This window comes from Cyprinus carpio, unplaced genomic scaffold (genome assembly GCF_018340385.1).
Source record: "Cyprinus carpio isolate SPL01 unplaced genomic scaffold, ASM1834038v1 S000006749, whole genome shotgun sequence".
In the NCBI taxonomy this organism is placed as follows: Eukaryota; Metazoa; Chordata; class Actinopteri; order Cypriniformes; family Cyprinidae; genus Cyprinus; species Cyprinus carpio.
The window spans coordinates 440,902-465,298 of record NW_024879348.1 but is presented as its reverse complement, the minus strand read 5'-3'; the positions used below and the strand labels follow the sequence as shown (position 1 = coordinate 465,298).

General features: G+C 40.6%; 1 pseudogene; it reads right to left on the bottom strand.

The window, feature by feature from the left end:
* LOC122144665 overlaps positions 1-23,022 on the bottom strand; it is a 36,892-nt pseudogene extending 13,870 nt beyond the window's left edge.
* Between the last annotated feature and the right edge of the window lie 1,375 nt (positions 23,023-24,397).

The window sequence follows — 24,397 nt, the reverse complement described above, 5'->3', positions numbered from 1 at the left end:
AATCGGCGTTTTCACCATTTTTTTGCAAGCCATGGAAAATGTAATTTTACGCTTACAAAAAAATAGAGAAAAATATTAGGTAATAATGTCGACTCCATTTAAATGCACTATTGAAAGAAAAGCCCACCAGGTCATACCGTTCATGCATTCGTCTTTTCGGCCAGCCCCACCCCCCCCCCCCAAAAAAAACATCATTGACACATGATGAGCACACACACGTAATCTCCCCCGCCTTGATCTGAGGCCAGGGATCTTCCCCCGTGAGTGGTATTAGGGGATATTAAATCAATAGATTATTCAATCCAACTGAACATCATTTACTGTTGCCGCCACCCTCCAGTTGTAAATTTCCTCAAAAACTAATAAGAAATAAGAACCACATGTTTGGACACTACAAAACTTACCTAGCTTTTATTTTTTTTTTTTTGTTTTTTGTATTTTTTTTATTTGTTTTGTATTGTATTTTGTTGTTTTTTTTGTACTCACTTAAAAACAAACTGTGAAGACACACCCAAAATGCTGCACACTTTGTCCATTCACACGAAATTCAAAGGAAAGCCGGGGAAAGTGGTGTTGGCGGTCGCTGATGCATAAGTAAGTTTTTCAAAATACAGATCACAATTCATCATTCAACTCATTCAGGCGCAGCCACGAAATATGCCGCTTGCAAGGCAGGCTGTTGGTTAATGATTACCCTGAAAAGGGGTTCGTCTGTTGCAATGGAAAAGAAGATGACTAGGGTTTTGTGTGATTTGACATCGCTACACGTGTCCAAGAGGATCCTCTCCTGCAGAAATGGTCCATGTGGATGTGTGTGGCAGATGTTAAAAAATTTTTAAGGTTTGTTTTTTTTGTTTTTAACAAAATCTACACAAAGGACTATTCCTCCAATCTTGCCCCTGTACCCATCATGCAATGCTGGCCACTCGCATTCAGATGGTTGTTCCCTAGCAACCACAGATCCCTGTTTTGCTGCCGCGAAGGTCATCGGATGGGCAAACGGGAGAATCCGCGACCGTAATCAACCCTGGCAACGCAATACACAACCCACACCAAGATATTCCACTCGCTTTCTTTCCCAATTCTCCTTTTTATTGAGGATATTCTTAAGCCCTTCTATCTATCCTACCGCAATTTTTGAACCCTGTTACAACAGACATGTGTAGTTTCATTCACATTCAACATGTCAAAGAGAAACCTCCTTTTAAGCATCCTTACATTTCTTTACTCGCAAACACAACATTTTTTACATTTTTAATATACAACACCTCAGTTTTCGAAAGCAATGAGAGCGATAAGCGGTACCCTATGGAAGATGAGAAGAGCGTGCGGTGTTAAGAAGTGGTTCGGATCGATTGTTAGCATATGCTTCAATGCAGGTATAATGTACATTTTAGGTTGCACACAGTGGTCACCATTTAATTTAAATGCACCTTTCTGCAGTTAATTTGCTGTGTTATGAGAGACAGAAACAGCGTGCTGAATACCAAATATTTCCGTTATTAATACTTCTTATGAGTGTCATCTCGAAACTGCAAAATTTTTTTTTGTATGACAAGCTAGTAAGAATGCGAAAAAAGTCACTTAAATAGCATTGTAAATACTGCTTTGAAAGTTCATATCAGTTACCCTTTAAAACAATGAAATACCAGCTTGGCCTGGACGATTAAAGCTCCGGTGAAAATCTTCATTCTGGAGATTATCACATTATACTCTAATCAATGAGCGTGTTTTCAAATGTGTCAGTCACTAGACCTCAAGCAAACTGCAATCGTAAAATGGAACACAGACTTTTCAACTGTCAGCACTGACGCCTGTCTTAAAAACAGGGAACAGATGGACGGGGGGACAGGGTGAGGGGAGGGAGGGGGGGGACAGGGGGGGGATGTGAAAAATGGCACTGCTTGTGAACAATGTGAGATATGCATTGGTTGGGCTTGCTAACTCAATATGCATGGCAAAATTCTGCAGGTAGCACATTCACAAAACACTTTGCTTTTTGCCAAGCAAAACGACCAAATATGACCGAGGTTTGCGTGCAATAATGCTTGATATGCTAAACATCCCCAACCATGCCAGTCAAACATGGTGTGATGCTGGGCTATTGTTTGCGATGGGGGGTGCTAATTTATATTTTTACATGGAACCAAAGGCCCAAGGTGGATGAGGAAAGCTATGGAATTTTCAACACTGCTTTTCTAAAAGTAAATAATGCATGTTTGTTTGCTAGGTCTTTATCTAGTGCGTTGGGAGCTTTTTTTTTAGGTCCACTTCTTTCTATTAACAAAACCTTTGCTTCACTAAAGTACTTATTTGCTGCATTTATAGTTGTAAGGTAGTTAAGTTGTTAAGTTTAGGTATTGGGTAAGGCGAGGGAAGTCTTTAGCAGGAAATAGGGATTGTACAATAGGGGTTCATGTAGAATAACTGCTTTACATTGTAAATAATAAAACAGCCAATATGCTTACTAACTGGGCATGACTTAAATTTAAAAAAAAAAAAACAAAAAGGAATTAGTTAATTAGATGAGAATTGGTCCTATTAATCAAAGTGTTTACCAAAATGAACCAATAAAAAGTTAGTCCTTACAGTAGATAGCTGTGTACTTTTAAATGGAGAATCTCAAGGGGACAACCCCTTCATTTCTATGTATTTCACACACAATATGTCTGAACGAGGTGAATATTGACCTCTTTGATGAAACACAAATGCCTTTGTTAAAAACTATTTATTTATGTTTTAGAAAATCATTCATGGGCACTTCAACTTGAAAATTCGATACAGACCCTTTACTTACTCATAAGGACAATCTGCAAATGCCATATTACTATTTAGTGCCTTTATTGGGTTTTCCTGGAGAAAACATATTGATTATGGGACACCTTCAGAAAGAAGACAGATACCACCGGCAAACAAAGCTCTTTAGAGTGCATGATTTTGTTGCAGTGACAGCAAAACCACCAACCAAATCAAGAGAGAAGTAGGATGGACCACGAGGATCTGTGTTCGGACTTATTATAACGAAGGTCTGAGCCTCTCTGTCTGGAACACTACAACAAATGTGTAAACAGGCAGGGATGAAAAAGCGCAGCATAACCATTTGCAAGCCAAAAAAAAGTTAGGACACATGGGACCATTAGCGAGTATTTGTGTCTCCAATGGTTAGAGGTGAGTGAAAAAAAAATCTGATGTGCACCAGTTGATAAATGTCAATAAGATTAATTTTCTGCTCTCCACGGAGTGTGTGTAATAATCCAAGGCACACACATGCGGTGCGCACACACACACTAAGCTCAGCAGACGTCTGGGCTTTAAGCTCGTGGATGTCCGCCCGCCTACCCTTCAAAAAGTTGCCCCTCCCCCACCACCACCCATGGCTCTTTGTCAAATTTTCTTTCATTTCCCCCTTCCCCAATTCACCCCCCAACCCCAATTTTCACCCAATTTTCAAATATCAGGTCCCAATTTCTCCTTTAATGAGACTAATTCCCTCTCTCCCTCTTTTGCGCTCTCGGAACCCCTTGTAACCCGTCAAATTATTGACGAACCATGGACTCATCCTGTCTGGGATGTGGAGCAATAGACACTTCAACTAAGGTCACAATATACTTAATCTCGCAGGGGACTATGGGAAAGGAAAAACATCCTATGCGCACGCAACTTTAGCATTTGAATGAATAAGTTCGTGATAAGTCTGATATGAGCGCTTCTTGTTGTTTATTTGTGTAAATAGGACTCATATGAGTTTGCAATAATGCCTTTCTTCACCAACAGAATCCAATTGGATTTTTATCGAGATTACATGTCATACATGTACAAGGGCATAGGCAAACCATTAGTTAAATGTGAACCGTAGTGCACTTGTGACAACAAATTTTAAAGGTAATAAACAACCACCAATCCTATTCTTTATTTGACTTCTGGTTGCACTTAAACATACTACAACAGAAAATCAAGAATGAGCACTGTCCTAAAACTACAAAACACCAAACATCCAGACACGTCTCTTTCACCCCACCTCATCCCACTTCTCTTTGATAACACCTGCCCTCCCCCCCTCCCCCACAAACACAAGGCACAACAGACGCTTCTGTAAACACGCAATTCAGGACGCACCAAATGTCCCACAAACCAAAAATTCCAAAATCGTGTATGCACACACCTCAGATTAGAGATGTTTAACCTGCCACATTATTTGCGATCAATAATCCCAATGGAAGCACTAAGCACTAGTGCTGATAGGGATTGGGTTGTAATTTGATGCCTGTGGACTAAAAATTATAATTAGTAAAAACAAACATTAATAGTGCAAAACAGGACCACTATTTTTTTACTTTGGGTTCTGTCATGATTGATTGACTCGTCTGCTTCTTGTCGGGATTTTTATGGCTGAGGCAGGAATAAGAGTAAAGCTGGTCTGAAACAGCAAATAAAACACCTAAACCTCAACGGTGTAGAAGGAGGGGGAAAGCTGATATTTATCTTAACTGAAATGAAGTTAGATAGGATCCGTGAGTCACTTTTACCATTAAACCACCAACAACAACGATCTGTGTATCAAAATACATCCAGTATTTTAGCCCTGTAGTTCACTAGCTGCTGTTTGAGCGGTGAGAAAGACCAAAGGGAATATCGAATTTGGTGATGTGGCCAATGATATGGACAGAGGAACAAACGGGAGTAGAGATTGAGGGTATTGCATGTGCATTTGGGGGCTGGTGCCGGAATTTAAAAAGCAACAAACGACGAGCCGGGCAGGAGGCTGAAGTGTCTTGGACGACACCCGGCGCTTTGTTTTTGGGGCCATGATGATAAAACAGATGTGAAGAAAAAACGTTGGGCATGGGAAAACGATAGGAAGAGAGTGATGAGAGTGAGATAGGAAGATGGGGAAAGATAAGAGGGGGAAGGAGGAAGTGGAGACATGGGAGGAAAAACAGAAAAGAGGGAGATACAGGGTAGCACATGATCAATTACTCTTAGAACAATACGCCTGCGTGCCTCTCACCTGAATTAACATCAGGCCAGGTGCCACTCCAGCCATTGCCATCTGTTCAACGCCACCACCCCTTGTCTTCCGACCTCTCCATTCAATTCATGCTCTCAGTTGATCTTTTATCAGTTTCAACCTTAGCGACAATTAGAATATTAGAGTTTTTGTCAGTATTTGGTTCCTCATCCAAACAAACAAACGTAGTCTAAAAATGCATAATATGACGTTTTACAAACCCAAAACACTTTGAATGTTTTGAATCGTCTTTCATTGCTGAACACAAAAGATGTTTGCAGAATGTTTTAAGCATTTTTGTCCAATACAGTGAAAGACTGTTGTGAAAATTAAATAAAACTAAAGCTATTACAGGTCAGTTTTGTTAATTGAAATAAAGTAAATTGAATTAAAAATAAAATAAAATTAATTGAAAGAAATGGTAACTAACCTTGGTAAGTAACGAAATTAAAAAACAAATAAATTAAAGCTTAATATAAACATTTTAAATAAAAATGACACAAGCACATAACAAAATGACTAAAACAAGCAAGAAAAAAAATAAAAATAAATGAATAAAATGTTAACAAATACTGTAATAAATAATAGTAAAATAACACTAATGAAAGTCAATGGAATCCAAAACAGCATTGGTACTCGTTAACATTCAAAAACCTTGAGACAGTTTTCAAAATATCTTTTGTTTTTTGCAGAAGAAAGAAAGTTATACAGGTTTGAAATGACATGAGAGTGTGTAAATGATGGCAGAATTGTAATTTTTTGGGTGAACTATCCTTTTTCTGACCACATTTGAACAAGCGGTTACGTTTTCATCACTCGCAAAATGACAAGGCACAAACTGAAAAATCTGAAAAACAAATCTGAATTGGGCAGGAGTACGTTGTGAACAAAGAATGAGGAGCAAAAAAACAAAAAGGTGGAATGAGTTCCAAGCAATTTCGTTCTTATCTTATGATTCATGTCATTACCCCTCATTGTGGTTTTATAATTCCTATCTCACTCGTCACACGCACTATAAACACACACACGAGCGTATGATGGGAGCGATGTCGCATGGATGAATTGACAGGATAGGGGGCGGAACTACAGCCTGCTCTGAAGGCAAGGGTGCCAATGAGCTGGTAATCACACCACACAGCTGGGCCGTCTGCGTCGTTTAGGTAGTGAAAAAAGAAAGAAAGAAACTCGAGAGACCGAGAGGGGAAAAGAGGGAAGAGAGATTTCGCTCTAGGGAGAGGGGGGCTCACGTTGTTCTTAATTAAAGTGTGGTTCCGTCGTACAATCCATGGAGCAGAGGTTTCGAACACCGTCTTACCAGGCCTTAGGTGATGGGGGTTAGACTAATAGAAAAATAGCGAAAGGGGAGAAAAAGGCGATAGGGGATAAGCACAGGGGAACCCGCGATCTGCGCCTGGAGAGGTCGGCAAAGGTCAGACTACTGTCATGCTAATAATGGGATTTGTTCTGGAGTTACTCACGAGCACACATGTGCATAACGTTACTCACCATAAGGAAAAACATTGAATCTAAACATTGATTCCCTAAAACCAAGGCAGAACGAGGTTTACTTTGCTCACACTTTGATATAATTTTGTCGCTTCTAACACTACTCAACCAGTATTTGATGTTACGTGATGTGACATACGGAGCAATAAAGCCATATATCCCTTCATTAGCCTATGTCTGGTGGGACCACAGTTGGCTCAGAGTCTGTTCAGAAGCACCAGAAGCTTCTGTTTGGCCGCTCAGTCCACATTGTGTCTCGTCTTTTATGACACGCAGCTTCCTCTAGCGCAAATTAAACTCGCTTAAATAGAATTTGAGGGGAAGCAAAAGATTCCCTGTAGGTTTGCTTGCTCCAAGTCTAATCAACAGGAAAAAAAACATCACGCGAGCACCAAGCGTATAGTTGTATTCAAGGGATATTCCACCCAATAATGAAAATACGGTCATCTTGATGTCACCCTAATGTCATTCCAAACCGGCACGACTTTTTTTTATCTAGAAAACAAAAGAAGATATTCTGAAGAATGTTCCAGCTTCGGTTCCTACTGTATGGACAAAAAATACAATGGAAGTTAATGGGAACCAAAATTTGTTTACCAACATTCTTCAAAACATCTTTTTTGTGTTCAGCAGAAGACAGAAAGTCATAGAGGTTTGGAATGGCATAAATGAAGAAACAATTTTCATTTTTTGGGAGGACTATGCCTTTAGTTCCTGCCTGTAAATCACAAAACAGACCATATGATCTCATCCTCAAGTTTTAGACGTTGACGTCAAGTACATATTCGACTCGCAACACCGCTCTTAATGATCCTGTACATCTGGCAAATCTGAAAAAGTAGGTAATTTATGCATGAAAACATAAAAAAAGCATTAAAAAGATGAAGATATTGGAGGTTTCTGAATTTACAGGTTGCCTGTCATGGCGCTGGCACGGCAGATGGCCTAACAGCTAATCAACGACTTCTGAGAGCGACACGATCGCGGATGCCTTCAAGGAGTGTGCCCTCCTACATACCTAATTAAAGTCTGTTCAGTCAACACACAGATTTTCACAGACCCTGTCTCCTGAACCATATAATGTGTTGTTTCCACTTTTAGAAATGACTTCATGTTCCTCAGCCTTGTTAGAAGAGCTTTATGATAAAAGATTTATCCTATATGTAGTCTGCTATATAAAGGCAAATGGAAGTGTTTGTCTGACTTTTTTTTATACAGCCCGTTCACATTATTAACAGCGACAACTCACCCCCGGCAACGTCTTCTGCTCGTGCAGTGCATTCTGGGCCTTCAGTGCTGACTCCCTCGCACAGTACGTCAAGAACGCACATCATGAGAAAAGAGCACAGAATACCACGTGGATGTAAAAATAAAATGTACCACGTTAGCCAGACCATGAATAACAAGCAGTGTTTGCAGGACATAAAAGCGATTGGACAGCTTGTGACTAAGAAATGGGAAAACGTCTTATTTAGAACATTTGTTTTCCGACACACAGAGCATTTCCGCCGCGATATAGAGATGTTTATCTCGAGAAGCTAGACTTGTGGAACACCATCAAGTGAATAGGATGGAAATGATGCTATTACAAACTAAAGGTTAATAGTTTCGACACATTAAACACCGTTACCATCCCCACTGATCAATGGAGAAGACAAGCACTAGATGCTACATAAAACTGAGCGATTCTCGTCTGTATATCAAGATATATTGATGAGAGACGCAGTAAGCTCATACTTAAGTGGACCACCAGTTATAGCTCTCCCAGTCCCCGTAGAGACGGCCCCCTACACATGGCTTCAAATAGGAAGCCTGCACCGATCAATCTCGTTTTAAGTACCTTGTGTGGCATATCCAGTTTTGTACTTGTCAGTGCTACACAGTAAGTTCATACGATCTTCCCAAACTGCTCAAAAAGATTGGGTTCAGGTCCCTATCCTCCAGAGATTACGCAAGTCGAGGATGGACAGACTGATAGGAGATGATAGGAGCTTGGATGGGAAAAAGTCACGGGCCCTCCGTTCATCAGGATAGACAGTTTTCTCCTAGGGGACTAGCGCGCGACCGACTGCCCGCCCCTGGGTTGGCAGCACTGGAGATCGGGTAGCGGACCATCGGGGGACCGAGTCGCGCATGGTAAACACCCGGGGGAAGGGGGGGTTTTGGTGAAACGGCAACTGGCATACCATCGCTATGCAGACTGTGGAATTACAAAAAAATTGTTTAGTTTTTGTTAAAAGCAAACGCCACGGGCAATTATCGCCCTAACTTTTGACTACTTTACTTCCCGGAACAAGATTTATGTTTGTGTACGAACGGGAAGGGGGGGATTGTAAGAAGGCCACACCAAATCCACGGAACCAAAACAAAACAAAGTTGATTCTTCTTTTTGTGCGTTTACATGTAACTAGCAGACCTGCGCTGTTCTCCCAACCGGAGCCCCCCTTCGGAAGATCTTGTCGGTAAAAAGACACAATGCTTTGTGTGTGTATTTTGTTAAACTGAAGCGATGAGGGAGCGCGACAGGAGTGGACAAAGAAACGAAGTGTCAGTGGAGTTTACGGGGTGTGGGTCAATGTAAAAACCACCAGGACTTGTTATCTTCACCGTACGGAGGAAAGCGTGCGGACCGACGCTCCGCGGGGCGGCTCGTCCGCGCACCGGCGAGATTGTTTGCTCGGAGCCTGTTGCTATGGCAACTCTTCCGTGTAGGTTATGTAACTCAAGTCATTTCGGTGCGCGCGTGGCTGGGTGGCGTTTTCAAACCCAGCTGAACCTACTAACTTTGTTCGTACATGTAAAAACATGTTATTTACAGGCTCCTCAACCTCTTTTTCTCTGACTTTCTGATAGCTGACTTTTTATCCACCACATCGTCTGGACCCTGTGTCCTTTTGTGTCCTCAGCATCGATGCGATACGGCGGGGACGTAGCTTATAGTAGCCAGTAGTCAGCGCGATAGACACAATCGCCAATCTCCAAGTGGCTAGCCCCAACTAATCACAAAAGTAGTAAGCGTCAATACGACCCTTGTCAGATTGCCCAGGCTCAACGTAACGGCTTCGATTTGTCTATGCAATGGCAAGACAATTCGCACAACCACAATGAGACGATATAATACATTTCTAAAGAGTATACAATATAGTATACAGCTAGCAAGCCTATATTAAAAATTAGTCGTGCCAACAAAGGTCGAAAAAAAACGAGTCGTAACGTTTAATGTTTGAGGTGAATAAAATGCGTATAAGACTGTGTGCTGGGGTTGCCGGATATAAGTATTATATAACAATGCCGTCTTTTATTATATAAATATTAATATATTTAAAAAAATTCTAATTTTTAGCTCTTTGAAGGACACACTAAAGCATAACGTTTGAACTGAATGCATTCATATCAATTTAAATATTAATAATTTAAGGCCTACAATAAAGTAGTCGACCGAAAACACATGATTATAAAACGAACTGTGATCAGTCAATTTCTCACTAATTTAAGAGCAGTAAATGCTATCATCAGTAGAATCAAAGAAAGTGTGCTTCCGAGCCTCTGTGCATACGAGTAGACTGCAACACATTGAAATACATAGAAAATATATGAAGCCACAGATATTAATCTCCCATCGCTATCCGTTCGCTTATAATCGACACTGAGAAGGGACAATCAGCCGAGCCTAATGGGGCTACTTAGGTCACAGCGACAAGCAACTGCACATAAGCACATACATGCCAGAGACAAAAACAGGCAACTATCTCACGAGCAACTTCACGCCTTTTAAATCAATACGGTGACGGTGACAAGGAACACGGGCATTCCAAGTATTGTTACCAGAGCCGTCTGTTGTCCCTTGTGCGAAAATTCGCTCTCGGTTGGTCCTTCCTGCGTCTCTCATCTCGTGCTGTGGGGGTTGTTTAAGCGCCAAGGGGATGGCTGTTGGTAGTGTTATGTTGTCAGCCCCGTGGTGATGTCGAGGTCTGGTCGATAAGTAGGTGTAGACTGAGCAACAGAGATAGTGTCTTTGATAGTTCCTAGCTGTAGCACAGCTAAAGCGAGATGATGAGAGCCGGGTGGCTTCGAACGACCATCCACGCTACCTTTAAACTTATACCGTGCATCTGTCACCCTTGAAATCGTCTTGGTTTTTGTCTCTCTGTGTGCCTCTCTCAGATTATCTCTCCTGTGGACTAGAAACATGCATGAAATCAATACAAGTACAAATGCAAATTAAATGCTCAATTTCACTCACGTTTTAATGCAGAGGCTGTGAAGAAGACGCACTAGGAATGCTGGAGCCTGTATTCACGGTGTTGACACTCCGTAGCTTTTGGGACGTCGAAAGCCGGTGTCCCCCTACTTGTCCATCTACCCGTCCATCCCTCGGGGTGTGGAAACCGTTCTGCTTACTCGCGTAAGGGAGGTCTATATTTTCCTCAAAGAGCGGCAGCCGCACAAACTCATTGGGTGCTGTCACATAGAAATCAGCCGTCCCGTTCATTTATACTGTAATTACTATGGAGGTAAAAAGAAAATCTAGTTCAGGTTTTTATTCCTAATACGCGCCGTTATTTATCCGCAATTTACGCATCTGCACAAAATATCCCTTGACTAATATCTATTTTAGATACTCATAACTGGCATTAGCTCAACAAATCAGTATTAATAGTCATCACAATGTAACTCAAAATCTTGTTTCATGGTAACTGCATATCTAAAAAAAGGCTTACAATTTGTTTTAATTCTTATATGATTTTATTATTCTCACAATTACTGGAGAATCATCATAGATATAAACTGAATAGATGAGAGTCCTTTAATGACCAGTATGATTTCATGTCTCTTTTGATTTAAGGATGTTGTTATAAAAGCGAAAACAAGGTTTGCCAAAAATAATATATCAATACATTTGTTTCCAGACGTATGCCAAAAAATATCTAAAGCAAACATTAAAGGGAAAAGGAAAAGGATGGAAATAATCATATGTAGACGATGATTACATAGATTAGGCTGTTCTAATTAATTAATAATAATAATACTCCGTTCCTTCATGAAGAGCCAATGACCCATAAACAAATCTAAAAAATATGCCACGGTTTATTTTTACTGTTGAAAACAAAACAAGATGAACACGTTTTATCTTAAAAGGAAGCGTATCTAGATAAACAGGGGTACGGTTTCGCTACTGCTTTTTTTGAGTGTTTCGTTTTGTCAGGTTTGCATGATAACATTGGACAGGTCCTGCATGATATCAAGGGACGGCTAATCCCGCCTTTGTTCTCGTCGAGCTCTGAACACGGTGCTGAAACTACACTGAGCCAAATAAGTTTTCTCGCACAATTAACGCCCACGTAACACTACTGTGATGTCCCCGCTAGTGTGGTCTTGCAATTTCGCTATTTAGTGCGCGTTTCTGAACAGGGAATTTATTTTAATTCACCTTCTCTATTACTGACCAAATAAAATCAAATAAAAACGACCTTTAGGAGATTATAGATAATCACAAAACCGTCTTGCGGTGCTCCGCTTTACATCCGCCCGAGCCCTCAAGTTGATTTGTAATTGTTTTTAAGGTTCAGTAACCTAAGCGACTTTGTTGGCTTGATATTGGCTTTTCTGGTATAACTAAATTAAACGAATAGTTTACTTGTGTTTCATTTACTGGGTATTGGCAAACCATCTGCCACGAGCCCGAAAAATCCGCCCAATGCTGTTGTAACACTGGACCCAAATTCAGATAAAAACGTATCTGTCTGCTAACCTCACTTAAGAACAACACACACACACCAAAAAAAACATTAATAGGCCCCAAAAGCAGGATGCAATTCACGTACCACGCAGCACGCACACTTAAAATCACAGCTGACTCAAAGCTGGTTATACCAGACAGTTGGAATGTAACGACGACATCTGATGGTTATTTCAGTCTAGCCTATTTTAAAGCTAATTATGGGAGCTTGTCAGGTCCAATCGCCAGTAATGTCAATTATGCAGGAGGATCAATACAAACAAGCCATGGACATGGTATATCCAGTATAATAGTGCAGACCCAAGGCCGTCATTATCTTTGTGAGGTATGAAATGCTGATTATTGGATCAGCTGCACTCCATCGGCGTGCGTCAACCGTGAACTGGTTAAAAGGTTATTATATACCTATACCTGACCTTTATGTTGTGTGCAACTCTTTTGAGCAATAACCCGAAATTGTCAGTTCTTGGCTTAGACACTTACGCTCGGCCCGATATGGTAATAATCCGGAGTCTATATAATATGTAAGAAATATTTTTCCATCGTCTTTGAATATGGAGGCACCATAGTTGTCTGCATATTCATTAGCAGAAAACCAGAACCCCCACATAAATACCTCTAACCAGAGAGACCCAAGCCAACCCAGGAGGACCTGGATATAGCAATAAAGTACCATCTTAGTAACATCAGTTGTCCCAGCAGAGGGAGGTAGAGCTCTAACTTTACACTGGTGTATTGCATTTGTCCTGGAAGGCCTCTTGAGGAGAATAAAAGGTTTTAACCATGATGTGCACATCATCCAGTGAACCTCCCTCCATTTACAATATTTTTTAAAACATTACAAGTTTAGACTACTGTCATATTCCGTCCATTTGCATAAGACAAACATGCCAATATTTTGAGCATTTTACCACAGAAAATGAACCACTGACTTTCGGAGTGCCTTGCTTTGCTCATACCTTAGACGCAGAGTCTGATATAATTTACATTTCTTGCAAATAATATGATGGATGATTAACACATGCCCTGAGTGTGCTTGTGCAAGTGCTTACCTTGATTTGCAAGCGGTCGGGGATACAGAAGGGCCATTGGAAGTCCCCTCAAGCACTCGGTTTGCTGGGCAGAGAAAGTCTCACCAGAAGATCGTGCATACATTGATGGTATAGGACAGAGGGAGGAAAAATAACAAACAACCTGTGATTGGGTTCAAACAACAACAAAAGTGACAGAAGGGGGAGGGGAGAGAAAAAAGATAAAGCTATAAATTGATAATTATGCTTTTAATATTATATATGCACCCTAAGGTACAAAATCTTTGTACCTTATTTACACCAAAAATGGTGCTTTTAAAAATACATATTAGTATCTTTTTTTTTAAAAGGGTACTGCTCCTTGACCAATTGCATTGTTTTTTAATAGTGTCGTGTGGTGTGTGTGTGTTGTGTCTCTTTATAAATAAAGAGAAAAACATTTTATTAAAACATTCTATTTAAATGCAAATAACAACAAAAACCTTGGTACATGAGCACACTTAAAGTGTTTATTTTAATATGTCCGAGGGCGGATAATTTTGATGGATGGCGTCCCACGCAGCACACGCTTCTGTGGTAAGAAGTTTTGCATGGACGCGTTTAGAAAAACAAAACATTCCACTGTTATGAACCCCCTGCACGCGCTCTTCTCATATGGGGGCGTGGCCCTTCAATACTGTTTAAAAAAGGTAGGCTATGTTAAGTAAAATAAATGGAGGAGAGAGCTGATGACTTCAGAAGATCACTGGTAAACGTCATCTTCGGTGCTGGCTGAGAAGTTTAAAAAGTGTAGCGTATTTTATGATATTTAGATATACTATAATTAAAAAACGGGCCTCTACACTACTTCTATTAGGTATTAAGTAAAATGTAATACCATACATGTGTTGTAATGACACACGGCGTTTAATCTCATAATTGCATATTACAAAACAATATTTTTTTTTGCGCCAAATATTTTATACCTTTGATGATTTACTATATATACATTCCCTGCCAAACAAAATAAGAAAAAAATCCGGAGTAGGGATCATAAATCGGATCTTACTGAACATTGAAGGGACGACAGATAAGACCTAAAATCCGAAACTAACTTTCTAAACTATTGGAGGGCCTTCAATGTTAAACTCGCGTTATATTTTAACAATATGTTAAAAATTCAAAACAAACTTCGCATATGTCTATGAAAGAGTGACGGTTTTGGTTCTGAATGGTGATGCAATGCTAAACTCTAACATGTCAGAATTTGTGTTAACTCCTAATTTAAAAGGTCTGTGATAAACCATTAAGGAATATACGATAACTTTAATTTCCCATTATCAGTGTGTATTTTTGTACACATAAGTTTGTAAAAATTGAACAATTACCAGTGGATTTGTTTAATTTAAAGATTCAGTATGACGTTAAATTAGCAAAAGCGGGATTTAGGTGTTTGTTAATTAACTCCTAGTGCCACCAAATCTCCAGACATGTATAGGCTGGAAACTATTAATGATCTTAAGATAAGTTTACGAATTTAGGGTGTTTTACTGATAGCCGTTTCTACATGCAATTTAAACCATTTCTCTTCATGAACATCTGCTTTTGTCAATGAAAGGACACCTCTAAAGCAGGTGTATGTTTACAGAAGGATATATCTCAGAGGGTTAAAAGCGAGTTTGAAAAACACCTGGTGTGAACACTATGCAAGAACTTAAAGATAGAGTTCATTCATCATTGACATCACCCCTTAGTCCCATTCCAACCCTGTATGATCTTGTGTCGTATGGTGAACACAAAAAAGAAGAATATTTTGAAAAATGTGGTGTCCAGCAAACAGTTGCTGATAGCCATGACTTCAACAAGCACAAAAGAAAAAAAACAACAAAGTAAGTATGCCAATGGCGTCGCAGACATTTATGGTTACCCATATTCTCAAAAATATCCTTCTTTAATGTTCAACAGAAGAATAAAACTCATACAGGATGGGGAAACACCATTAGAGAGTAAATGAGTGGAAAATTTTCTTTTTGGGCGAACCTATTCCTCTGAAAGTTGGCTCAAACACCAGATGTTTTCTTGCTTGGAGAACATTCTTTTCTTAAGAAAATTAAAAACTTGCTCTGAACATGAACAGGAAAATCCATGGGTTAGATTTAACGAAGATGTGAAAATTTCATGCAGTTTCTGAGCTTTAATGGGCCTTTTCGCAATTTAATGCTAATTTTATAATTTTAAGCAGTCTAATATATAAGCAATAAAATATTTATGACTTAACTATAAAGGACAACTTAATTTTATCAAGCAGCACTGATTTGGTTGTTTTAGCTAGTTTTTGGTATTTCATGTTTTACAGTACAATTAGCCATCTAATTGAAGCATTTGTTTCCTTTTCTCTTTAAGGAAAGAAAGTTGAAGACACGAAACGATCTAGATACTGAGGGAAAAAACAGTTTCAAAATGTCCTGAAATGTTTTACCTTTTGTGCTTTTTTTTGGTATTATGTTCTGAAAATCCTGCTTTTTAGCCAGCAAACATCTAAATGCAACCGATTTGAAGGCTGCAAGGATGTCTCTTTTTACTTTACACTTTTACAATGTTGTATAAATGTTGTTCAATGTAGTTGTTACCCTTTTCTGATTCAAGGAGTGTGACTCCATTAACATCCATCTGCGCCTAATGTAATCAGCCACAGCTTGATCTCGGGGATGAGTGACATTAAATTAAGTGAGACCACGCTGGGCATTAATTTTAGAGGTAAGAGTTACTGTGTAAATTACTTATATGCTACATTTAATTCAGAGGAACATAATTGTTGTCTTTTATGCTACATTTATTTCAGAGAAAGATGCACCAGCGTGATGCAACATTTGCCACATAACTGAAGTGTGATCAGAGTAATCTCTTGAGTTAAGTCCTTATTTGCTCAGACAAAAAAAATTTTTTTCTTTTTTTCCCTTTTTTTTTTTTTCTTCTTTTTTTCTTTTTTTTTTTTTTGCATCTTAATCTAACCGCCTGCATATAAAATTAAATTGACAAACACTATAAAATTGTGCAAATGGGTAACACATTAAGCAAAAATATTCATCGCAAACCAGGACTAGCATGTAAGAGAAGTGTTAAGTCCAGGATCACTAAGCAGGAAAACAGCAAACCGAAGTGGAGCTGGAATGGATCAACCCCAGAACACACTGTAGTGAGGATGTGAAAATTTGTCTAGAATTGACTATATACACTATAGATTCTGATAACTCTGCTATGCTTGTACAGTTTACAGTAACATAGATTTACATTTTTTATAAATTTTACAAATCGGCCTACATTAACCATTCAAAACACTAACTAATTTAGAATTACATTAAATGTGGTAAAAAGCCTATGGTTTTGGTTCTAGAACACGATGTCGGACAAATCTGTCATTAAATAGTCGACATGAGTTCTAGCCATTTTTAAACAAGAAAACCTCTGCGTAAAATGTTGATCGTATTTTATGATGAATGAAAGGTGGTTCGCAAAACTGTGAAAAAGCAAAAAATAAAAAAAAAAAAAAAAAAACACAAAAACATAAAAAAAAAAAAAAAAAAACACAAAAGACTCACAAGACATCATGGTTGAGGACTGCTGCACTCCGGCACCGTGGTTTGTTTTTTTCCAAAACACATAATTTATTTATGTCAGTACAGTAAAACGCCTCAGGGAACTGAGGGAGGCCATGATGATTCTGCCCGACAACTTCGTTTTCTTGCTGCATCTTCTGCCATTGTTGGCAAAAAACGGCTTGTCTCTGTACACCTCAGGACCTTACCTCAAAATTGTAAGATTACTTTTCTCTACACTGCTGTTTGTATATTAAAAGCCGATAACCGAAGTTTAACTACCTGTTAGGGCTACATTTAATAACATGTACAAAATAAGATACAAAAACTACCAGCTGTGCATAACCATGAAATGAGCTTGAGTCATCAAGCAGAACTTAACTTCGAAAGTAAAAAAAATATTAAATATCAACCTTAAGTTAAATGTTGATCCAAAAAACCATTGAGTTCGTTGCAAACATATGACGCGAGATACCATGCAACACACAAATTCCAACTAAGGGAAAGATCGTTAACCTTTCAGTTTGACTTTTTTAATAGAACTAGACACAAAAAACTATAGAAAAGTAAAGCAGAATAATGAAATGAAATAGAATAACACCTCTTGTTTTGTCTGCCTTCAGATTCCATCTCATTCCTCCAGCATTCCTTGCCAGATTTCTTCCATTTCTCTGCTCCAGTGCGCTCCTGAATTCATCTTGTTGGAAAAGGACAGGATCTTGCTCAAGAGTTTTTGCCGATCTTGATTCCATGCCCCTGGTTACGTGAATAAATTGCACCTTCTCCTATGGTGATCTTGCAAAGGTTTGTTCAACACCATCCCCCTTCGTGTCACTGTCCACAGCAATCTTGGTCTGCTGATAACCCAATTGCACTTGGACTTCTTTACCAGCTCACTGTGACATGCACTAAACACCTGAGCAAAGACACACTTCAGGTAATGCGGAGGCAAGAAGGGTCTTTTAGGGGGATAAAAGGGGCCCCTAAATCTGGGAGGTCAACCAAATGGTGGGCCAGGTCGCTTGGCCCTTGGAAAGGGCGGCTCATGACGGACCAGTGGTGGCTACGAAGGGGCCTAGGAGCTGGATAGTGCCCCAGGGTGAGGGGCACGGAACAGGGTGTGGGGGTGGATGCCTTGTGCTCCAAGTGGGAGGAAGCCCTGTGCTCTGGGTAGTGAGCTGGGATTCTTTTTTCCCAAAGGGCGGGGGGGATAATGTTCTTGTTCATTGAGGTGCGTGCAATCGGGCGAATGTCGTAATGAGGGGGAGAAGGGCTACGTGGTGGTTGTTCGGAGTATTGGGTTCAACCGTCTGGATCTTCAGGTAAAGGTGCGCGGAGGGACTTGAGGGGGGGCCTTTTCATGGTAACCCCTTTCGGAGGAGGTGACCCAATGTGGTGATGGGTACACTTGGAGGGTGGCTGCAGAGGTAATATATGTGGGATGTCGGTGTGTGTAGTCCACAGACCATTCGGTGGGATTTTAGCGAGCAAGGGTGCGGTGCATGAGCTAGGAGTGAGAGGCCCATCCCCATGTGGATGGAAAGGGCTCCGTTTTTGGGAAACTCATGCAGAACAAGGTGTTCATGTAATCCGAGTTTGGCTGGGGCATAACGATTCCCATCACCCAGCAAAACACCTCGTTCTGGCAGGAAACTCCGAAAGGTTCCTGCCAAATCTCTCGGTGGGGCGGGGACCACTTGCTCTCGCAAGATGCGGGGTGCATGAAGTCTTGTGGTGGAGGAGGAAGCCTTTTGGATTTCGGTGGGCAGGTGTTGTTTGTGCACGAGTTAGATAGATTAGCGGCACCAAGATCCTGTCTTGGTTCTTTGGCAAGGTACGAGCTCCGCACCGTATGCATAAGAGCTGGACCATACTTGCTTCTCCTTGAATAATCTCGATATGCATAGCGACCTTACACCTTTATTTTAGAATGTGGGTCCCACATCACGAATTTAGGGGTGGGGTGGTTGGGGGGTTTGGTTGGGGGTGGAGGGGGGGTTTTGTCCTCAGTGTATTGAAGCATCACACAGGCTCTGCTCGGTTGGCTTCTACAATGTCTCTAAAATGGTTGCTGTCGGTGCTGGACAAAGGAGCGGAACGCATGGCTTCAAATGCGATCCGAGAATGTCGCATAGCTCTCGCTAGCCCTCGGCAAGAGAGGGCACAGAGTCTTTTTTTGGTGCAGTGTCTTCTAGGTTGCATGTCCATCTGAGCCTTGTGTATCAGCCTCCCGAGGCATATTTTGTTCTTGCGCAAGCGCGAAGGTGGACGCGGATTTAGCATCCAAAAGGACTGGAGAAAATTAGACACAGTCTTGCAACTGCTGATACGGGAAAAGGATCTGATGGAGAAAAATCCATAAATTTCCACTTGCGTGGTTGTAGAACCAAGCTTCATCCCTTCCAGGGGTTCCAACAAAGGTTATTCTGCACTTGCGAAAGGGCTATCACCAGCTCCTTTAGGCCATGTCGTCAGAAAAATATGGAATAGACCACAAATAAAGCCTTCAGTCCTGGGGTGACCTTGGCGGCCCAAGGGGTATCAATATTGGAGTCCACAGGTAAAGTTGAGAGAAGACCTATTATCATTCGACCATATTGGACGCTTTGCATTAGGGCGGAGGAGCCACACATCCTTGAGAGGGTGGGATCCTTAGCCAGTGGAGACTAGAGGAGAGGTAAGACTTAGGAGAGGTTGAGTATCTTCAGTAATAGGCGTGGTTGATTGATTGCTTTCAGGAATGAAGTTGTGGTGTTCTTTGAGTTCGGCGTTGGTTAGCAAAGAGGACAGATCTGGGGGAAAATTCCTAGAAAGGGGTAGGACGCATGGCGTCAGCAGCTGGACTTAAAACACATTTCTGCAGATACCATACGAAGGGCCGCTACTAACAGCTGTACCAGCGCAAACTCCTTTGGCATTTAAAAACTACTGCCAGAACTTGCTAAAGGAATTACTAATGAAAAGGCGTGGCTGACTTTATTGCATATGCAGTTGTAAAAGCTTCCATTTCAGACACAAAATTTATGGGAGGAGAATATTTAAATTAATTGACCAATGTGATTTACCAAGGTTTGCAGTATTCAGTTTACTGGTATGTGTACCATTATTTAACAGCCAAAAAACAGTAGATTACCCATACCGGAGTATCATCATCTTTGCTTGCTTGTGACCCTAAACTAATTTGTGCTGCTCCTGGTAAATTTCATTGCTGCTTTTATGGGACTGCATTCTCACACTAATTTTCCCTGTTTAGTAAATCTGGCCCCAGGTCTTTTCTAATATCATCTGCTGTTGCTTCCACAACTAGGCAAAATATGTATAATGTTTTAGGTCAACATGAAATTGCATTCTCAACTCATTTAACTTGCATATTGTGATGCATTTTCGACTGAAATATATTTAATAAGTAGGGTGGACTGCATCCATCAGGAATTCTGGGCAAGACAACCAGAATGAAGACACACCTGAATGCGAGTACACATTTGACTGTGGAGGACTATTATGCTCCTAAATCAATGCCTGCCTGGCACCAACTTTTGAGCTTTAAAAAACCCACATTACCTAAAACAAAAGCTTCAAACTTCATTTGTTTATTTGTCATTTAAATCTTATTAACTTTTTGGCTTTTGGTTAACAATTAATGACCTAGGTGACATTGTCTTAGAAGGAAGCTGTTTCAAAGGTGGAGCAAGTTATAACATTTTGATGAAGGATTACATCAAACGTTTTCTTATGATTAACATACACTGATGAAATCACCACACACAGTGAGACTGCAAACGTATTAAAACAAAAATAGGGTTAATTTTGACACTCTTCATGTTGACTTAAAACATCTTCTAGAACTATCTGTTTTAACAATTCATATCCCAACCATTCATTTCTTCTTTTCCGTCGCCACGCCGTGGAAAACTCGCCCATGGGTTTGTGTTTTGGATAGAGCACTGAAGCAGAGTGTTGGTTGCTGATGTTCCACCCCGTAGAAAGGGGATTCTGGCCAGTGGGTCTGGCCCTGAGGGGCAGTAGGGGGAGTGGGAGTCTTGGTTGAGTTGAGCTTAGGAGTATAGAGTTTCGACACCAACATTGGATAGGATACCGAGAGTACAGTACTCACTCCTACAGCTGCAAAGGCGAAACTGCAATGTTTGAATGCATGAAGCGTACGGGTACACTGTCTACTAACATTTCCCAACCTTTCCTACTATCAAGCAGTTCTCCAAATACAATTTCCCAAATTATTTTACATTTAATTTTTTCTACTTTTTTATCAACAATTATTGAACAGCATACAACACCTGGGCCACCATTCAACCGCATGCATTCTCTCCAGTAAGCACCACAGCTTAACCCTACTTCGAAGCAAAGGCTTTTGACCAGTATGCCACCTTTAATAAGATAACTTAACCTGTGCATGGCGCATGCCGTACACATCAAATTTCAGCATCTCACCTGATTTTCTTCATAATCAGTTTGTGATTGTTCCGGGATGTGATGGATCTGATCTTCGCTAGGTTCAAACACCAGCAAGGTTTCACCGGCAGTGTAGGTGTGGGATTGGTGGGGTAGGTGGTTGATTCACCTGCGTGTTGGGGTTAGCTAATGTGAATCTATCTTTATTTGTGGATGCCTCTCATTTTTGAATTGAGGTCCAGTGTGGACTTTCATCCTGAGGATTCTTGAAGGAGTCCCTGTACCAGTGGACTGTTTGGTTACTCCGACAAAGCAGAGGGCTCACTACTCTCTTGTCTCTCAACGGTACGGCAAAAACAAAATGAACTCGCGAATTATAATAAAGAGACAACTGTGACTACCCCAACAGCTTGAACACTACAACGAAAATTAGGCTGCGTTTTACAATCTTCATCCCTCCAGTGGGTGGGGGTTGGACCAAAGGCACCCTGTTAGCGAGATCGATGCTTTTTTTTGTAGAAATACCTCTATTCCATATTCAACAACACGTATTACATCACTTAAATCTATCTTGTGCTACCACATTTTGCTTACCACTCGGAGCAGTGGAGCAATCGACGTATGGAGATCAGTTGTCACCCACATCGCCGTTGATCTCATGAAAACCAAAATTTGTTTTACAGGAATCAAAAGAAGCCAACCCGTTGCCTTACTTATTTAGCAAAGGAAAACCAGTCTCCCTCTTCCCCGGGGCTTATAGCGAAATCCTCCGACATTCTTCTTTACAACCCATCATTTTGTACTTTTAATTAATGGCCATTTGTGTTTTGTTGTGATCTCTCCTCTGCATTTCCGCGTTGCTCACTCTCTTCTGAACGGTGCCATGTGGCATAAGCTGCCCTCATACGCAATCTTCCCCCCGGAACTGCTCGAATAGTCTCCCGATTTTTACCACAGTGAGCGCAAGCCGAGTGATTATAAACGTGTTTGGAAAGATTGATATTTTTCCTACAAAAACGCATCGATTCTCTACAGGAGGCCTTTGCGTCAACGTCACCATCGTTGCTTTTTTTTAACTTTTTTCTCTTTGTTTCCCACCCCCACGGAGCCGTGTGAGAAAACCACGTTTTTTTACATTTTTATTGACGGGCTCCTTTATTATTTCATGTCTTGTTGGACTGAAGCAATGCAACAACCCGCTGAGTGCCATGAAACACGCTTAAAAGTTCAAAGACAATTTTTAATATCACTCTGACTTGGCTTTGTCCTGAAAGAAGAAAGTTCATTATACACCATATGATGTCCTCAGTCGGGTCATTAAGAGACGGCCGCGTAATTTTAAGTTTGGGTTGCCACCATTATCCTTTTAACAATAGTTTTTTTTCTATTATCCAATGAGAAACATACAAATATCCAAAAACTTAGTAAAGGTCCATATTGTACCTATGATGCCAGGTGTTTCCGTTTCCTCTACAGACTAGAGTTTCCATGTCCCTCCTTACGTCACTGATTGTCTTTGTGTCTCCCAAAGGGGCACTTGGTGTGATGAACCCCGACAGATGAGATTGAGGGGCTGGGAGCATCAGCCAAAGCAATGAGGTCCTCTTCCATTGCCTGCCCATCCAGCTTCTGGGGTCTGGGGTATCCATCCTTTCCAGAGCACTGGAAGGGTGACTTCAGCAGCCCGTGTGTTGAGCGTGGCATCTTCATCGCGCGAGGGAATGGGGAGTCACCATCCTGCAGTGCAATCATACTTCTTCAGCTGCATCGAGCTTGCGCTTAAGGTCGCTACCCCCGGTTTGCAAAAATGTCTCGTAGTCCTGGAGAGGCAGGATTTTCTGCTACAGAGTTCAATTACTAGTCTACATAACTACATCTACCCGGTTCCAGACACTCGTTATCACCTGTCACTCGAAAATTTTGCAATTAACACATTCACAAGTTCCTATATATTCGTCTCTTTTTGTTAGCGGGTCTGAACCAGCAACATACATTTACAGTTCAACAAGCCCGCCCCCTTGGAGTCTTCGTCAGTAAGATTTTTTTTTTTTTCCCATTTTATTCTTTTATATAATATATATATACGTATATTTACGTATAGGCTTTTTTTTTTTTTTTTTTAAACCTTCACCTTACAAAATCAATGAAATGATTTTTGGATGAAACGACATATGTCTGTCATCAGATAGACATATTCAAATAAAACAAGGACATGTTTGCTTTCACAATGGTGCTAACCTGAGATGTACGGTATTAGCTTAATTTTGTTGTACAAATTTCAATTTTGCTGGTTTAAATCGAGGAAAATGCCATCTGAAACCCCTAAGCAATTATAAATTAAGGCAATGTCGCTGTTGTCATTACGGTCGTATGACAGTGCTTATTTTGCTCGCTTTTTCAAATAAGTTATAAAGCTAGTTTTTGGTATTACACCAGTTGTGCCATTTTCGTCGAAATGTAATGTGTACTGGTGGCCAAGCCCTGAGGGCTGCTGTGAGGTGAGGGAGAGATTAATGGTTAAGTTTATGCTTGTTGAAGGCGCAAGAAACAGACAAATAATTCGATTCATTTTTAAAGTGGATGGCTGTTGGGGATAAATATACATAAAACAAACATTGCACTTATTTCGTATTAGTACTCCGCTCTCTGCAGTTTGAAATGACCTGACTTGGCATGGTTCACTTACATTCATGTGAGGTTCTCCAAGTGTGGGAGGGAATTCATTGGACTTTAAGTATAATGTCGGTGCGTCAAAACACTGCAAGCACACTGTTCACTTTGCAGAACAGAATGTTATAGCTATTATATGGAGGTTTATCACAGCATTCTGTTAGCAAAATTCCACCCAACAAATTAAGTAATCACATTAAACTGCAAAATACCTTTCGCACTTATTAGTCCACAATCTGTACCAACTCCTTTATATATGCATCCTCATATAAAATAATCTGCAATTCTCGTGCCGATGCTTCTAGATTCAATTGGAGTGGCACTTGTTTTGGTACCTCGTCCATTGCCAAGAAAAGGAAAAAACAAAAAACTCGCTGAAGCTTTGCAACATGCGCCATACTTCAAAGTAGTCATTGTATACACACCGTGTTCACACCCCCTCCGCTTGTCCTAACAG